Raw genomic sequence first — 16,046 nt, 5'->3', positions numbered from 1 at the left:
AGTTACATTCCTACCTTAGGGCTTGTGTTGGCTGTTTCCTCTGCCTGAAGCACTCTTCCACTAGATCTCTGCATGCCTAATTCTTTCATCTTCTGCTCAAGTGTCACCTTCCCAGTGTATATGCTACCGAGGCAAGCACAGGTGTCACTATCTCAGGCCATCTACTCTGTCACACAATTAAATATTAACAGTTGTATCCCATGTCCCTCAAATCCCACACTTTTGACCCTACTCCTTTCCTTTTTCCCTTTATATAGCACTTGTTATTTTCTGGTATACTATGTTATTTCTTTATCAGCTTTATTGTTTATTGTGTTTCGCCCCTTCTAGAATGAGGGCAAAGGTTTTTTGGTTGTGTTTGCTGATGGATCTCAAATACCTAGATATGCCAGCATATTGTAGCTACCTAATACATTTTTGTTGAATAAAAAAATAATTGTTAATTTTAAAACACTTCACAATTGGAAGAGTTGTGACCTAGGATTTGCTTATGAGAAAAACGATAAGTTTTAGAAGTGTAAGTACAAATATACTTTTATCCTCTCATCGTTAAATGAGTTAAGCATTAGGTTGTGTTAATAGTAAAGAAAGGAAATAATCCATTTTTCTATTTGTTCCAGATATATTTATTAAGTATCCCTTATATATCAGTAGCTGTCATAGGATCTGGAACTATAATACTGAACAAAACAGATAAAAATTCTTGACTCCATTGAGTTATATTGTAGTGTACTTTATTATATACTGCTGTATCTAGTGTAATGCACTGTAGTCCAAATGGGGTATGCCAGACCAGTCATAGTGCATTTCCTTTGGTCATTCATTGCTCTTTGAATAATATATATCACAGCAGTAAGGACCATGGGCTTTGGAATCTAAGAGACAAAGATTTGAATTTTGGCTCAGCCACCTGTTATTTATTTGACCTTGCTCAAGTTACTTAACCTCTCTGAGCCCCAATTTTTCCATAATAAAGCATGAGTACTAATACCTACAGTAAAAGATTATTTATTTGGACTCTTGGGGCCTGATTCATTCCAGATTAATATTTCTTAATTTAGATATCTTAACTCAAAAGAATACAATGACTTTAAAAAGACACTTTAATTGGACGGTTTTGGTATATTAGATGTCAAGTACAGTAGGAAATAAGTTTAAGATGAATAGATGCTACCAAAATTTTTTTTATTATTACTTTTAATTACTTAAAGAATTTATTGCATATCTGTGGATATTTTGCATTGAATGAAAATATTTGTTTATCTGTGAAAGGAAAATATATATCACATAAAATATAAATATTTAATGATGTAAATATTAGATATAATTAGTGTATTTTGCCTACCAAAATTTTACTGCAAAATTAGAATTTATAAACCATACTCATTTCCTAAACAATGGTTAAAAAAAGGATCTAGTGGAATGCCTGAATGGCTCAGTCGGCTGAGTGTCTGTCTCTTTTTTTTTAAAAATTTTTTAATGTTTTATTTATTTCTAGGAAAGAGAGAGAGAGACAGCATGAGCAGGGGAGGGTCAGAGAGAGAGAGAGTCACAGACTCTGAAACAGGATCCAGGCTCTGAGCTGGCTGTCAGCACAGAGCCCGACGCGGGGCTCGAACCCACGAACCGTGAGATCATGACCTGAGCGAAAGTCAGATGCTTAACCGACTAAGCCACCCAGGCGCCCCGTCTGTCTCTTAATTTTGGCTCAGGTCGGGATCTCACAGTTTGTGGGGTTGAGTCCCCTCCCCCACCCTCATAAGGCTCTGTGCTGTAAGCACAGGATTCTCTCTCTCCCTCCCTCCCTCTACCTGCCCCTCCCCTACTTGCTCATTCTCACAAAAATAAATAAATACGCCTTTAAAAAAAAGCATCTAGTAATTTTGTAAGCCCCAAATTTATTTTAGAAACATGAAATTGGTTCTTAACCTACAGAAAGAGGTTTGGAAAGGTCACTAATCATCAGCATTTGCTTTACTGTAGCAGCCACAGGAGAGAACAATACAATAGGTCTTTGGAAAAGATCAGACAGGAGCCTCCACTTGCTTGTGCCATCCTTTATTTTCAAGGCTCTTGCCCAACCCATACATCTGGAGTAACTTCACACTAGTGAATAAATTTTGTTTCAGGGGATTTATAAAATTTTCACAGCATCAAACAGCCTCGTCAGAATCAGTTCTAACCATCCTTAATAATCCACACCACCTTGTCCACTTTGTTAGCGCTTGCCTGTCATTTGTAGCCCTGGAGACCACACTGTTCCTAACACGGCATATTGTGGCAAACTGATCATCTGTTATTACACAATGTGAGTAAACATGGATGAGCATAGAAAACCTTTTTTAAAGCATAAATTCATTATTTGAATGTTTACAGTATTTAAACTCTCAGGTAAATTACATTCTATTGTACCATACACAATTGTTAGGAGGAATTCAAGAAATAGTAATGTATATAAAAACTTAGCATAGAGCATGGCACAGAGTAATTGTTTAATGAGTGACTTCAATTATTATTTTGTACAAAGAATTTAGTATATTTTTTAGAGGAGAACTCTCAGGATTGTGAAGGGATTCAGCATCATGTGAGGAATTTTTGAAAAAGTAATTGCACTTAACTGTACATGTATGGTTGTATATTCATATTCCCTTTAGAACCATCCCCATATATATCCATATATCCACAAGACCCAGGCCAATTTAACTTGCTTCTTTTCCCCAATCTCTAACAACATACCAAGAATATTGTAGACACATTCTATTTGCATTAGATAAAGCTAATTGAATATTTTTCTTTCCACTGAAGGTTACTGGGAGTTTCCAAAGATTCTTGGAAATCATTAAATTAGGATTAATGATTTTCTATACAGAGAATGTACACTGCAAGGATTGATGTTAGACAAGGTCAGGGATCTACATTATTCATTCATCTATTCAGCCTGTCATTTTTAAATCATTCAATAAACATTTACTGAGCATTTCTCCCTCATTAAGTATGCTTGAGGTTGGGGAATCAAAGATTAGAAAGAACTTTTTGAGTCTATTATTAATGTGGTATCTATTTATGCCGGAGAACTATTTAGATGTGAGACATCTGTGGGGGTTTAGCTTACATGATCTAAGGAAGGAGACTAGATTATACTGTATCTTGAGTATACTTACACAAATTCATGATTGCATTAGTCAGGGTTTTTTAGTTCAAGCAGTAGAAAATCCAATTCAAACTGGCTTAAGCAACAAAAGGAACCCATTGGCTCATATATCTGAAAAGTCCAGGGTATTTCTTGTGTGCAGCATTGCTAAATCCAATATGTTGATATAATCAGAACCAAATCACCCTTTTAATCTTGGTTCTGCATTTTTCCGAAGTTGGCTTCCCTCTCAGGTGGGCTTTCTCTTTGGGCTATCTCCTAGCAGCTCAGACTTACTATCTTCCCTTATTCAAGGGTAGCAGAAAGGAAAGAATTTCTCACCCAGCAGCCTGGAACTATCTGATGTGGTCTTGTTTTCTTGGCTGAACCAATTATTGTGCCCGGGTGTAGGGGATAATGCTCTGACTGGCCCTCAAGGATCAGATGTCAACCCTTACACACAGAAATGGAATTGGTTCCATGTAATCTACCTGGTCTGAGAATTGGCAAAAAGTACCATACAGCCCATTGCTCAAGGAAGACAGAATGCATGATGAGCAATTACACAAAGAATCACAGCAAAGGTCTCTGTGACAAGTGTGGGAGTGTTCAAATTGATGGGATTGGTAACAGAGAGGAAAAAGGGCTTTGAACTAACATTACTCTTATGTCTTTTATCATTTACATTGCTGATCAGACATCCTGTCTAGGAACACTATCACGGTACTTTGATTTTCTTTAATTGTATTGTGAAACATCTGTATTTTCAGTTATAGGGCAAATATGTTGGTAATCCATATCATTATGGATTGTCTCATTTTTTTTTCAGTTTGTTTTTAACATTTATTCATTTTTGAGAGAGAGATAGACTGCGAGTGGGGGAAGGGCAGAGAGAGAGGGAGACACAGAATCCAAACCAAGCTCTAGGCTCTGAGCTGTCAGCACAGAGCCGGACACGAGGCTTGAACCCACAAGCAGTGAGATCATGACCTGAGCTGAAGTCGGAAGCCCAACCGACTGAGCCACCCAGGCGCCCCTGTATTGTCCTGTTTTTAAATTATTTATATTGACTCATGGTTTCCTAGATAGCTCCAGATGCAAATACCTACAATGAAGAGTGTGCATCTGAAGATTCTTAGTCTCCTTGTGTTGCTAGATATGTACCCGTCCATGAATCTGCATTACAGATAAGGAGTTTTCCAGTTTTTGTAGTATCCATGCCACAATTTTCCCTCTCATAACTGCTAAGGACATAACCCTTCCACTTTATTTAACAACAGCTACAATGAGAACAATAGCAGCACAACAGAATGTTCCTTCTACTTTTAAAGCTGTAATGTGAAAATAAATATTTACTTATTTTCAGAGGGGAAGAAATGTACACTTGAATTCAGGATTATCCAAGAATGTAATGGATGCCCTATAAGCACCGACACTCAGCTAGACACTGTGAATTAAAACCTCCTATAATTATCACAAAGCCTAGCCAGGCAGATCTGATCTCCATCTTTCACATTTCTCAATGTCCTATGACTCTTGACTGTCTGTTTATGTTTATTTATTCATTTTTAATTTTTGAAAATATTTATTTATTTTTGAGAGAAAGAAAGAAGAGCATGAGAAGGGGAGAGGCAGAGAGAGAGAGGGAGACACAGAATCTGAAGCATGCCCCAGGCTCTGAGCTGTCAGAGCCATATGCTGGCCTCAAAATCACAGACAGCAAGATCATGACCTGAGCCGAACGAAGTCAGATGCTTAACCAACTGAGCTACCCAGGCACTGCAACTATCTGTTTGTTTTTAAGACAGAAGCAGCAAAATACTGGTTGGAGTCAGTGTATCTGGCTGAGGCTTATGGACTGGTATATATCAACAAGATGGCCAGCAGGCTTTTCCCTCCAGGAGTTTCTGTAGATTTTTTTCTAAAACAATTCTTTTCAGAAAGAGGATTTCAAGCTTCCTGCCTGGAGGGTATACCAATGGCTTTTTAGCATACAAAATCTGGTCAGACAGAGAGGCTCCAGAGTTTCACTGTCTATTATGCAGATAAAATTTAATCCTCCAGCCTCAGCAAGGCACCAAATCCCAGTCCTCTTTTGTGCTTGGTGTCCCAATCTAGATCTCTCTGGTTCAGTATTTCAGTGGGGATGGGAGAGGTATGTTGCCTGGTTATAGAGGTGGGGACCTGAAGTGCTCACTGCTTCTTACAAAGACTTTTCAACTGAGGGCATCTGAGGTGCCTCAGTCAGTTAAGTGTCTTGACTCTTGGTTTTGACACAGGTCAAGATCTCATGGGTTCATGAGTTCAGGCCCCACATCAGGCTCTGTGCTGACAGTGCAGAGCCTGCTTGAGATTCTCTCTCTCTCTCTCTCTCTCTCTCTCTCTCTCTGCCCCTCCCCCACTTGCCCTTGCTCTCTCTGTCTTTCTCAAAAGTAAAAAAGACTTTTCAGCTGGCTTTTGTAATGACTACTGCCCTCATTTCCTACAATTTTTCAGGATTCTGAAGTTGCTTCTTCTGAAGTTGCAACAATGGTTTGCTTCTCATTTGTATCTTACTGTTGTAGATTTAATCATCCTGTTGCCGATGAAGTAAGTCATTTACCATTTCTCCATCCACTCTCTACTTTCAAATATTTCAAATATTTCAGGTTATAGAAATCTCCTAGCTGCACTGAAGTTAAAGTTTTTGTGTCCATTTCTTGTTATTTATTCTTTTTTTGAGAGTGATTTTTAAAAGAAGACAGAAAATGTTTTTACTATTTTAAAACCAGCTGTTATCTAATTTATAACCCTCTTGACCTCAGTTTCCTCATGTGCAAAATGAGCCACATGGCTTCTAAAGATGTAAATTCCATTATCATTACTGTTTTCACATTTATATAAGTGTGTGTATGTATTCTTTTAAATTTCTACTTTATTGGGTTAGGACAAAATTTTCCTATTGAGGAAGCCTGAAAAATGAAAACATCCTATATGTTAATTCATTTTATTTCAGGTGTATAAGTACAAATTCAGCTGTTTCCACCATGATGTTATAGGGTATCCCACACAAAAGCAATTAGCTAATTGAAGCATATTTTTAAAGTGGGACATCTTCCAAGCAAACCAAATCATAAAAAAAAAAGAACTGTGATTGTTTACTAACTGTTCTACCATAAGGTCCTTGTAGCTTTGAAGAGTGACTTTCCAGAATGCAATAAATGTAAACCTAATCTTAGGTGATAAAATTATTTGGCTTTAAAATAGTTTAAAAAAAAACTAGCTTTATATGAGAACTATAATACAGCTTTCTTTTTTTAGGTGAGCCATTTATTCTATTATCATTCAGATGGTAACTCGTGAATTGGAGAACTAATGATTTTTTAAAACAATTTTTTTAATGTTTTATTTATTTCTGAGAGAGAGAGAGAGACAGCACCAGCAGGGGAGGGTCAGAGAGAGAAGGAGATACAGAATCCAAAACAGGATCCAGTCTCTGAGCTAGCTGTCAGCACAGAGCCTGTCGCGAGGCTCGAACCCACGAACCGTGAGATCATGCCCTGAGCTGAAGTCAGACGCTTAACCAACTGAGCCACCCAGGCGCCCCTAAAACAATTTCTAAAAGTTCTATGCTCTACCATTGTTAAGTGTTGGATATAATAAGCACAGTTTGGTAATTCACTCCTAGTAGGCCAATTACAAAAATAATAACATATAAAACAAATTGTCAACCCATATTTGGGATTTGAATATAACACATTACTCTGATACGTAAGTCCAAAGGAATGTATTTCTTGTTTAGTGTTTCTTCTCTTCCCCCTTTCCCCTCCTTTCCTGTATTTCTCTTTTTCTCTCCTGAATGCCTTTGGTTCTATTTTGTCGCTAAGAAAAATTTGCTGCATGTTTGGCCAAAGGCCAAAGGTGAATGCCAAGTAAACTCAGTGACTTCTTTGAGGATTAATGATGGGATTTCTACCCAGCATGCCCTAAGTTTTCTGTGTTCTGGTTTTGCCAAGATAAATCTCTGGGTAGCCCAGTACATGTTTGGAAGGGGACTTGAAAAAAGTTTAATCATTTATGAGGTTGATTTTTGACAGGTCAGCAGAAAACTGGTTTATTTAATCCAGATTAATATATTTAAGTAAGATTCAGGGAATAAAGAGTATTGCCTTTGGCAACAGGTTTGGGTAACAGGCAAATACAGGGAGTTCTTGGGAGAGCTGCCAATAAGCTTATGTATCTCTGGGGGAAAAAACCCATGAACTCATAAAGAAGTCAGTTTTCTAGTTATATGGACATCAAGTATCAATTGTTTCTAGACACAGCTGGCTCTAGAAGGAAATACTGGGCCCTGGCCTAGGTTCATCATATCACCATGATCTCCAATAGCAATGACAATATCAGTAAAACCATAGGTTCCCAGAAAAACCTTCTAGAACCTGTAGTGAAGACCTTGGAATAGAAGGGCAATTGGGAATTGAATTACGATATGATAATATCGATAGGGATGAAGGGATAAAAATGGAGTTCAGTTACAGAATGAATATTACCAACAGCCAAAGGGAGAGGAAGAAAGTGAAAAAAAAATTAATGTTCTGAATGGACACGTGCTCCTGCATGCAGTATCATTAAAAAGAGAGGCCAGCTAAATTTGGTCATCTTTTGAAGTCCCAGTGACTTGTATTTCCCAGGAGTGACCAGGCCCTTAGACTCTGACTCATGCTAACCAAAATACTTGCATGACTGAGGTAGACAACAGAATGCTATTTTATTTATTAACAAAGGAAAATATAACTACGATATGGTCTGTGAGTGCATGTGAGAGCATGATCATCACAACCCTTTCCTGTCGACAAACCTCCATGAGAAGCTTCATCGTGGTTAGAAACCATGGGAAAAAATACAATGATTTCAGGAATGAAATTTGTATCATTAGTCTGTTCTTTCCCCAAAGTTAAACAACTTGGGAATCAGAAGCTTTTTGGTGATTGTGGACTCAGAACAAGGGGACTTTAAATAAGCTCACTGTGCAATGACACTAGTCCCGAGATATGTGATACCTCCTTCTCTTGAGAGGGGTGGTTTTGTCAGATGGGCCAGAGAGTCACCGTCTGATGGCAGTAGCTTCCAAGATCCAACCCACTGATAGAGCAGCTCTATAGTCAGACCAGAATAAAGTATAAGCAACACTACTTTTCAATTTGCTTGGACTTTAAGAACCACTCAAACTTCATCTTTAAATCCACTTTTGTTTGATAATAGAGTGCTTTGGGAACAGCTTTACTTTGGGGATTATATTCTCCCACTATTACTCTGCAGCATCCATCCACCTCTTTCTTTGACCAACCGAGCTGGAGAATTAAGTAGTGATAGACTAGAAGTCACCATCCATATATTTCAAATCTTCGCTGATATTATCACATTGGCCAGTTCCCAGCATTGCAGTACAGCTTTTGATTGAATATTTTGTTAGAAGAGGTGTTCCAGAACATTTTATTTGTCAGTTATTCCTAAGTTATTTACTCTGTGAATCAGGAAGCTATGTTATATGAGGGAGGAGTCTATGATTGGTTGAGGATATTTGTTCTTCAGCTTCCAAGTTTGTAATAGCAGATAACCCCATTGTAGGTCCAGAGTCCTCTTGGACCCACTTATGAGGTGCCAACAATCCATTTTTAAAATATTTTTTAAAAATTTATTTTGAGAGAGACACACACATGCACAAAGTGTGAGTTGGGGGGTGGGCAGAGTGAGAAAGAGAAGGAGAGAGAGAATCCTAAACAGGCTCTGCACTGTCAGCACAGAGCCTGACGCAGCGCTCAAACCCACAAACTGTGAGGTCATGACCTGAGCTGAAATCAAGAGTTAGATGCCTAACTGACTGAGCCACCCCAGTGCCCCACCAACAGTCCATTTTTAACCTAAATTCCCTATACCCTCACTCTGATCAGTAGACTACAGTGATATTCTGAATCCCAGGAATTAGTATTAGCTCAGAATCAGAGTGCAGTTTTACAAAAAGTTTGAGTTTCACATTCCCCGGTGTAAAGTTATTCCAGTTAATGACATAGGTTTCTGTATGGATGGTAATAAGAATAGGTAACATTTACTGAGTACTTGTTATACAGCAGGCACTGTTCTAATACTTGTTTCTAAATGTTCTGAATGCTTGTATCTCCATCAAATACCAAAGGCTTTAGCATAGAGAATATTTTTTTCTGGGCCCATAAAGGGGCACATAGGGGATGGATGAGTCATACGATAAATCTACAAATAATCCTATTTTGTGACAGGAGAATTCCCATCAGATAAGAAATGGGTCTGAAGACTGGATAGCCAAACTCAATACAAAAAACTCACATAGACCTGGCAAATGTCTGCTACATGCAGGTTCTATAATTTATTCACTACTCCTGCATCAACAGACATGGTTTCTCTGTTTATTGCTACTTCAAACAATACTTCATAAGTAATTTTTATGTTTCTGAGTATACATCTATGAAGATTTTTCTAGGATTTGTACCATAAGGAAAATTTAATTATCAAGTTTGTATTTTGCTTGTATGTTGGAGAGGCCATGTTTTCACATCCCTTCCCATCTTAGAGAGAAGACTTCAAGTAACTATAATTATGAACTATGGTGAGCAGAGATGGAGGGCTATTTAGGAAAAACTAATGCATGGTAATAGAACTCCTTCAAATAAACAAACACATGAGCAAAAATCAGCAACAAAAACCAAGTACTTTACCCAAAAATTTGTCCTAATAATGAAAATCAACAGCTCCATAGATACCAGAAACCTGAAAAAAGCTAAGACAGGCAAATTATATCTCCTAGAATCTGAGCAGGGACAATTAAAACTTTAGAATAGGCTCCAACTTTTAAAAGACAGATTTTAAAAACATGAAGCTTTCTAAGCCAAATATATATATGGTTTTATATATCCAATGCCCTCATCTCCTTTTTCCCCCTCTGAGCTTACAGGAAAACACTGTGTTTATTTCTGACATTCAGTAAAGCTGTTTCAGCCCCGGTGTTGATTGATAGCAGTAGATTCAAGGATTAATAAAAGAGATGTGTTTAGTGAGTCACCAGCACAGGAGCTAAAACAGGTCACATCCCAAGTTAAATCAAGCAGGCCCTGGCATCACCCCATAGGGTTTTGAAGCTGTGATTGAAAGTCAGAAGAGAGGAATATGTGTTTGCCAAGAAACATCAATGCTTTTGACTTCTTTCAACCTAGACTGCTTGGTGGCATTTCCAGACAGCTGATGAGGTCTGGAGGGGAGAGTATAAAGCTAAAGTAAAAAATCCTATTGAAGTAGATTTGCTATACCTTTTTATTTTAAATGCATGGATGTTTCATGATGAAAATTCAAAATGGAAGATGTTAGCATAAAGTGATATGCCAGTCCTCACTTCTATCCTGACAGGTCTGCCTGACTTTTTAGTAAGCATCAAAAAACCAGGAGATTTTATGTTACTTGTATTCCTACTCATATTCTATTAATGATATTTCTCAAAACAAACAAACCTGAAAACAAAAACACCAAACACCTCAATCAATAATCTTATCCTAATGATGAAAATCACTCTCTATATAGATGCTAGAAAACTGGAAGTTTGGTTAGACAACATCATTGATTTGGTATCCCATATCATAATGTTACCATCATTGATAGTATCATGTTTTCCAGTAAAGGAACTTCACACATAATCAACTCTGATCTCATCTTAAACAATTTTAGATTAGCTGTTTACTTTGCAGTTAAAAATATTTCTCCAATTTGTTGATCAATCTGTACCTTTGGATATTGTTATTCTTGGTATGAATTAGTAAAAACCAAATGCAAGAACCAATGTCTCTTTCAAGTTGCCACTACTTCTTTCTTAATCAAGAATATCGAGGCACCAAGGTGGCTCAGTTATGTGTCCAGCTTTGGGTTTTGGCTCAGGTCATGATCTCAAGGTTCTTGGGATCAAGTCCAGGTTAGGGATACCCACTGACAACATGGAGCCTACATGGGATTCTCTGTTTCCCTCTGTCTCTGCCCCTCCCCTGCTCGCTCGCTCTCTCTCTCTCTCTCTCAAAAATTAAAAAAAAGAAAAAAAAATATCTAGAATTCCTTCCTTTGTGCAGTGTGGGCATTTGCTTGACATTTATTTTGGCTGTATAGGCTCTGGTGAACTTATTTATTTGAAATGAAGTGGTAATCTTTCCTGCCCATTCACTGTCACTGTCTTAAAGAAAACAAAACTTAGCAAGCAAAAAGACATAGCATGTGTCTCCTCAAACATTCATACGTTGACGTTTTAATAGCCAGTACTTCAGAAAGTGACTTGTATTTGGAGATCGTGTCTTTAGAGAGGTACTTAAGTTAAAATAAGACCATCAGTTTAGGCCCTATGAAAGCAGACCTAGAAAACTAATACAGCACAAGTACTTTATTCCTCAAATTTTCCTGCCTAAAACACCTCACATATGTTTATATTTATTTGTTCAATACATTCCCGCATATAAGTAAATAGTCATAATGCAATTGTTTCTCTTTCCAAACTCAACATGATACACACTATGTTCACTAGAAAATATTTTAAGGTTTGGCCATCAAAATTAAATTGTCTGTCTTTGCATATGATTTATGTATCATTTTAACACTATCAGATCCCTGGCTCTCTGGGACCCAAGGCAGGTCTTACTTACATTGAATATAAACTGTAGGATCACCCACTAGCATGCATTGGCTTTCTTTAGATTCTCTCTTTTCTACTTTAGTAGTGGCATACTATTAATCCATAATTTGGGAGGGGGAGCTACTATGATGTGGCTGATTTGAGAATGTCTATAAATTATACAGAGAAAAGAATAATCACAGTTTTTGCCACCATCAATACTGCTCTGTCTTCATTGCCCAGTATTGAGAAATGGTTTTAACTTACTTTCATAGCCTTTTGGCCCACTGGTTAGTTTTAAAGTTTGCTCTGGGCAATCTATATAACTTAGCATTTACCACAGATGCTCCTTGCTCTTCTCCCTTCATGGAGAATATCATCTCCCATCACCCCAAGACCAAATTGAACGCATGACTGCATGACAGACAGGTTCTTGTCATGGGTCATTTCATGCCCTATTCTCCATGTAGATGTGAATTGGAGATATGATAAGGATATTTTAAAGCTCTTAGTTTTGAATTTACATCAGTTGGATGGTGTTTCTACTTATGATTAATGTTTCATTGAACACATAGAATTGCTGTGTGACTTCTGAGCGATTCCTGATACTTCACTCTGGGCAGATGAGAAATGGTAAGTGCTTGGGTGATATTTACAAAGAATATGTAATGTGATTTCAAAATGCAATCTCTAAAGGAAGCATATATGCTGATTAATAAGAAGCTGTAATCCTCTGACAGTGGTTCTGTGCTTTGGCAAGAAATAGTTTCCTTGTGTAGATAGTAACGGCAGATTGTCTATAACCATCCAAGAAACTGAAAATTAATGTAGATTTTCATAATACCTTGTAGGCATCATTCCTATTAAAACTTATATAACACAATAGGCTATGATGATGGATTCACTTTAGGTTTATCTGAAACTAAGTATTTTGAAAATGATAGAAAGTATTATACGCAGTTGAATGGCATGCTTTATCAACTCTAGCAGTATTCCTCTTAGGAAGATATCTTTTCAGATAGAGTTGCTTTTCATGAAAAAGAAAATAAAAAAGAATGGCCAATTATAAGATAATTCATCTATTCATGCTTTCATGAAGAAACAGATGTCATTAGTATGTTGTGTGTGTGTGTGTGTGTGTTTGTGTGTGTTTGTTTTTTTCATTTGTATTTTAGAAGTGATGTGGTTTAACCACAGAAAGGTTGTGCCTTTCTGTGGTTGAATATGTCAGTGGCTTAATATGGAAAGTATCAAAGAGAGGTTAATTGTAGGAGGAAATTGAACTCAACTCACATCTGAATTTCCTCTTGTCCTCAATCCCTTAGGTGGCTGAAAATTCATAAAAATTCTGGAAAAGGAGAAAGAATGTCATTAGCAGGCAGAAATTAATGAGAATTTTCACAAATTAGCAAAGGAAGCAATCCTAAAAACCTCCAAGCTTGGAGTAACCTAACATAGAGGAGGGGGCAGGAGTGAAGGAACAGCCATCAGAGTAATTAAATAGGAGCTAAATTCTGAAAAACAGACCAGTTCAGCTTTTTCGCTTCCCCTGCTATATCAAATGACAGGCACAAGTGGAATTCACTGTCAGGATAAGCCTGAAAAGTATTATCAAAAATAAATCCTTTGGGTATCTGAGTGAGGAAAGCAGATCACATGGGGATTTGAGACACAACATACTGGCATGGAGGGAGGACAAGGGGCAGGCTGCTCTGCCAGGAAGCTCCAGCTTTGAAGCACTCCTCTGCCAAAATACACATCTTCCTAAATTGGCAAGTGGTTGAGGGGGACAGATACCTGGCTCTCCTGCCAGCTTATGCCCAGGGAGCCTTAAGGAATTTGTACCATTGATCTGCCATAACCATTTGTGGTTAACTAAACTAAAAGCAGTCTTACAATCAAAGTTGAGGCCTGGTGCAATATCAGAACTGCAGAAGCCACCCTCGCCAGCTATTAATGGATAATCATCTAGTACCAGATAGTTGAGGCAAAGCTATAGAAGGATCAAGATTAACTAACAGAACCACTGATCCAAGGTTATAAAAGAAATAACTCAAGGAACAATGAAAACTTAAGTAAAAAACACTTCAAAATACCTTTAGAGAGTCAAGTGGCTATTATTCATTGAGAGAAAAGCAAGCAAAAAGGAGGGGGAGGAAGAAGGGAAAGAAAAGGTTCCTATGAAGATGAGTAGTTGGAGAGCATAAATTGTTTCTAGAAATCAAAAATCTCATGGCAAAACAGAAAAAAAATAAATCTGGGAGATGAATAACAGGATGAACATTGCTGAAGGCTGAATTAGTATTCTAAACAATAAAATAAAACAAAATCTGGAGGAAAAAAGCAAAAGTGATGGAAAAAAATGAAAGAAAGATTAAAACACAATACTTTTAATCCATGATGCTGAGCATCCACTTAATAGTTCTAGAAAAACAGAACATAAGAAATGAAAGAGATGAAAAGGAAATAGAAGAATTTCTCTTGAGCTGAAGGGTTTGAGTCTTCAAACTAATAGTGTCCTTATATAGCTACATTCTAAGGGAATTTCTGGTCTCCAAATTTTAAATTTCCAGAGAGAAAAATCAATCAATCAAAAAACCAAACAGATGGCCAAGAAAAGAATAAGAATCAAATTGTAGTCAGACTTCGATTTAGCAACACTAGATGCTGAAGAAGTAGTTTAAGGAGGCTTTTTCTGTCTCTGAGCAGATGGAGAACTCCTCCCCACTTTTATGCCCACTTAGAATAATTTTAGTTTGGCCCTCTATTTCCCCAAACTTACTGATCGTCCAGTCACCTGTAAACTTTTGAAAAGTACAGAGTCTTTGGCCCCATTCCAAGAGATGTGGGTATATTAGATCCAGGGTGTGGTCTGGGAATCTGTATTCTAAAAAACTCCTTAGTTTGGAAATGATTTGCTTAGTCCCTAGACACTAATGACTCAACTCCATTAGCTGTTTGGTCCATGTGGGGCTCTGCTCCATGACATGAGCTCCAATCTAGGACTCATTCCTCCTCATTCTAGACCACAATGCTGACTCAGTGTGTTCTGTCTGAGGCTTTGTGTGTCTCATGTGGCCACAACCCAGGCCACAAAAATCATGTTCATGGCCTCTTTATTTTAGACTAAACATGTCCTGGATGACCAACTAACAAAAGTTGTAAAATATTTCTGTAAATCCAACTCAGTTAGAAACTGTGACCATTCATTTCTGACCCACCAATCATTCGAAGGCTTGAATTTCACAAATAGGATAAAGAGGTTGGCCAGAGTTTTGCAGTTCGATTGCAGCTAATCCAGTCAGGAGGATTTAATTGGATTAAATTAATTTAAAAAATAAAGATTTGTCAGATAGCAGCACAGGACTGTCTTATTCATAGAGAAGTCCCTAGAGCTGCCTTTTAATTCTACCAAATTTGTCATTAAGACACAATGACTTATACTGCTCACATTATCAGAAGTCACATTAAAAAGCAGCTTTTAGAATTTGGTACATGACACAAGCACTGAGCAGTAGGGTCAGACACACAAGAAAATCAACAATCCATAATCTTGTTGGATCAATGCAGTCTTAGTAAACCTTATTCATGCTGTGGACGACTGAATCCATTACTCTTCTTGCTTGTTTAAAGATAAGAGAATGCAGATTCTTGCAGACAGCCACCAAAAGAAGGTATGCCATTCCTATGGTTGAATGTCACAGCAAGAGGTGGTGTGAAACTAATTTTTTTTTAACTGCAAAAAGCTATTGTGAGTGTTAGGAAAGAAAATGTGTGTAGGTGAAAGTGCACTGGAAATTCAAAACACCAATCAGATGGGTCAGATGGGAAGCATTTATATTAGCATTATTTTTGTTGTTATTAAAAGCATCAGAGGACTTTTGAAGTCTCCCTTCTTTCCTTCCTGTTTGAACTTATTTTCTTATTACACTCTAATACTATGACAAAGTTCCATCAAACACTCTGATTGCATTTTGCTGTGTGGCTCCATTTCTACCCTCTGACTTCCCTCTAATGTGCATCTTTGCTCCCTTCCTCCAACATCCTTTTTAAGAGACTGACTTTCTTCAATATTAAAGAAGAATGAAAAAAAGCACAAAAGTTGAACATTTATGTAAGTCAATTTTATTAGTAACTATCATCCTTTATAGCTAACCTGAACCTCACAATGATTCTTAGTCTATGTGGGTCTCATGCAGCTGCCAGCACTTCCCCTTAAAGATACAGACAGCCATTCAATTTCTTTGGTACATTTAATGGTTA

This window comes from Crocuta crocuta, unplaced genomic scaffold (assembly GCF_008692635.1).
Source record: "Crocuta crocuta isolate KB4526 unplaced genomic scaffold, BGI_CrCroc_1.0 scaffold131, whole genome shotgun sequence".
NCBI classification, from domain to species: domain Eukaryota; kingdom Metazoa; phylum Chordata; class Mammalia; order Carnivora; family Hyaenidae; genus Crocuta; species Crocuta crocuta.
Note: the sequence above shows the minus strand (reverse complement) of the source record.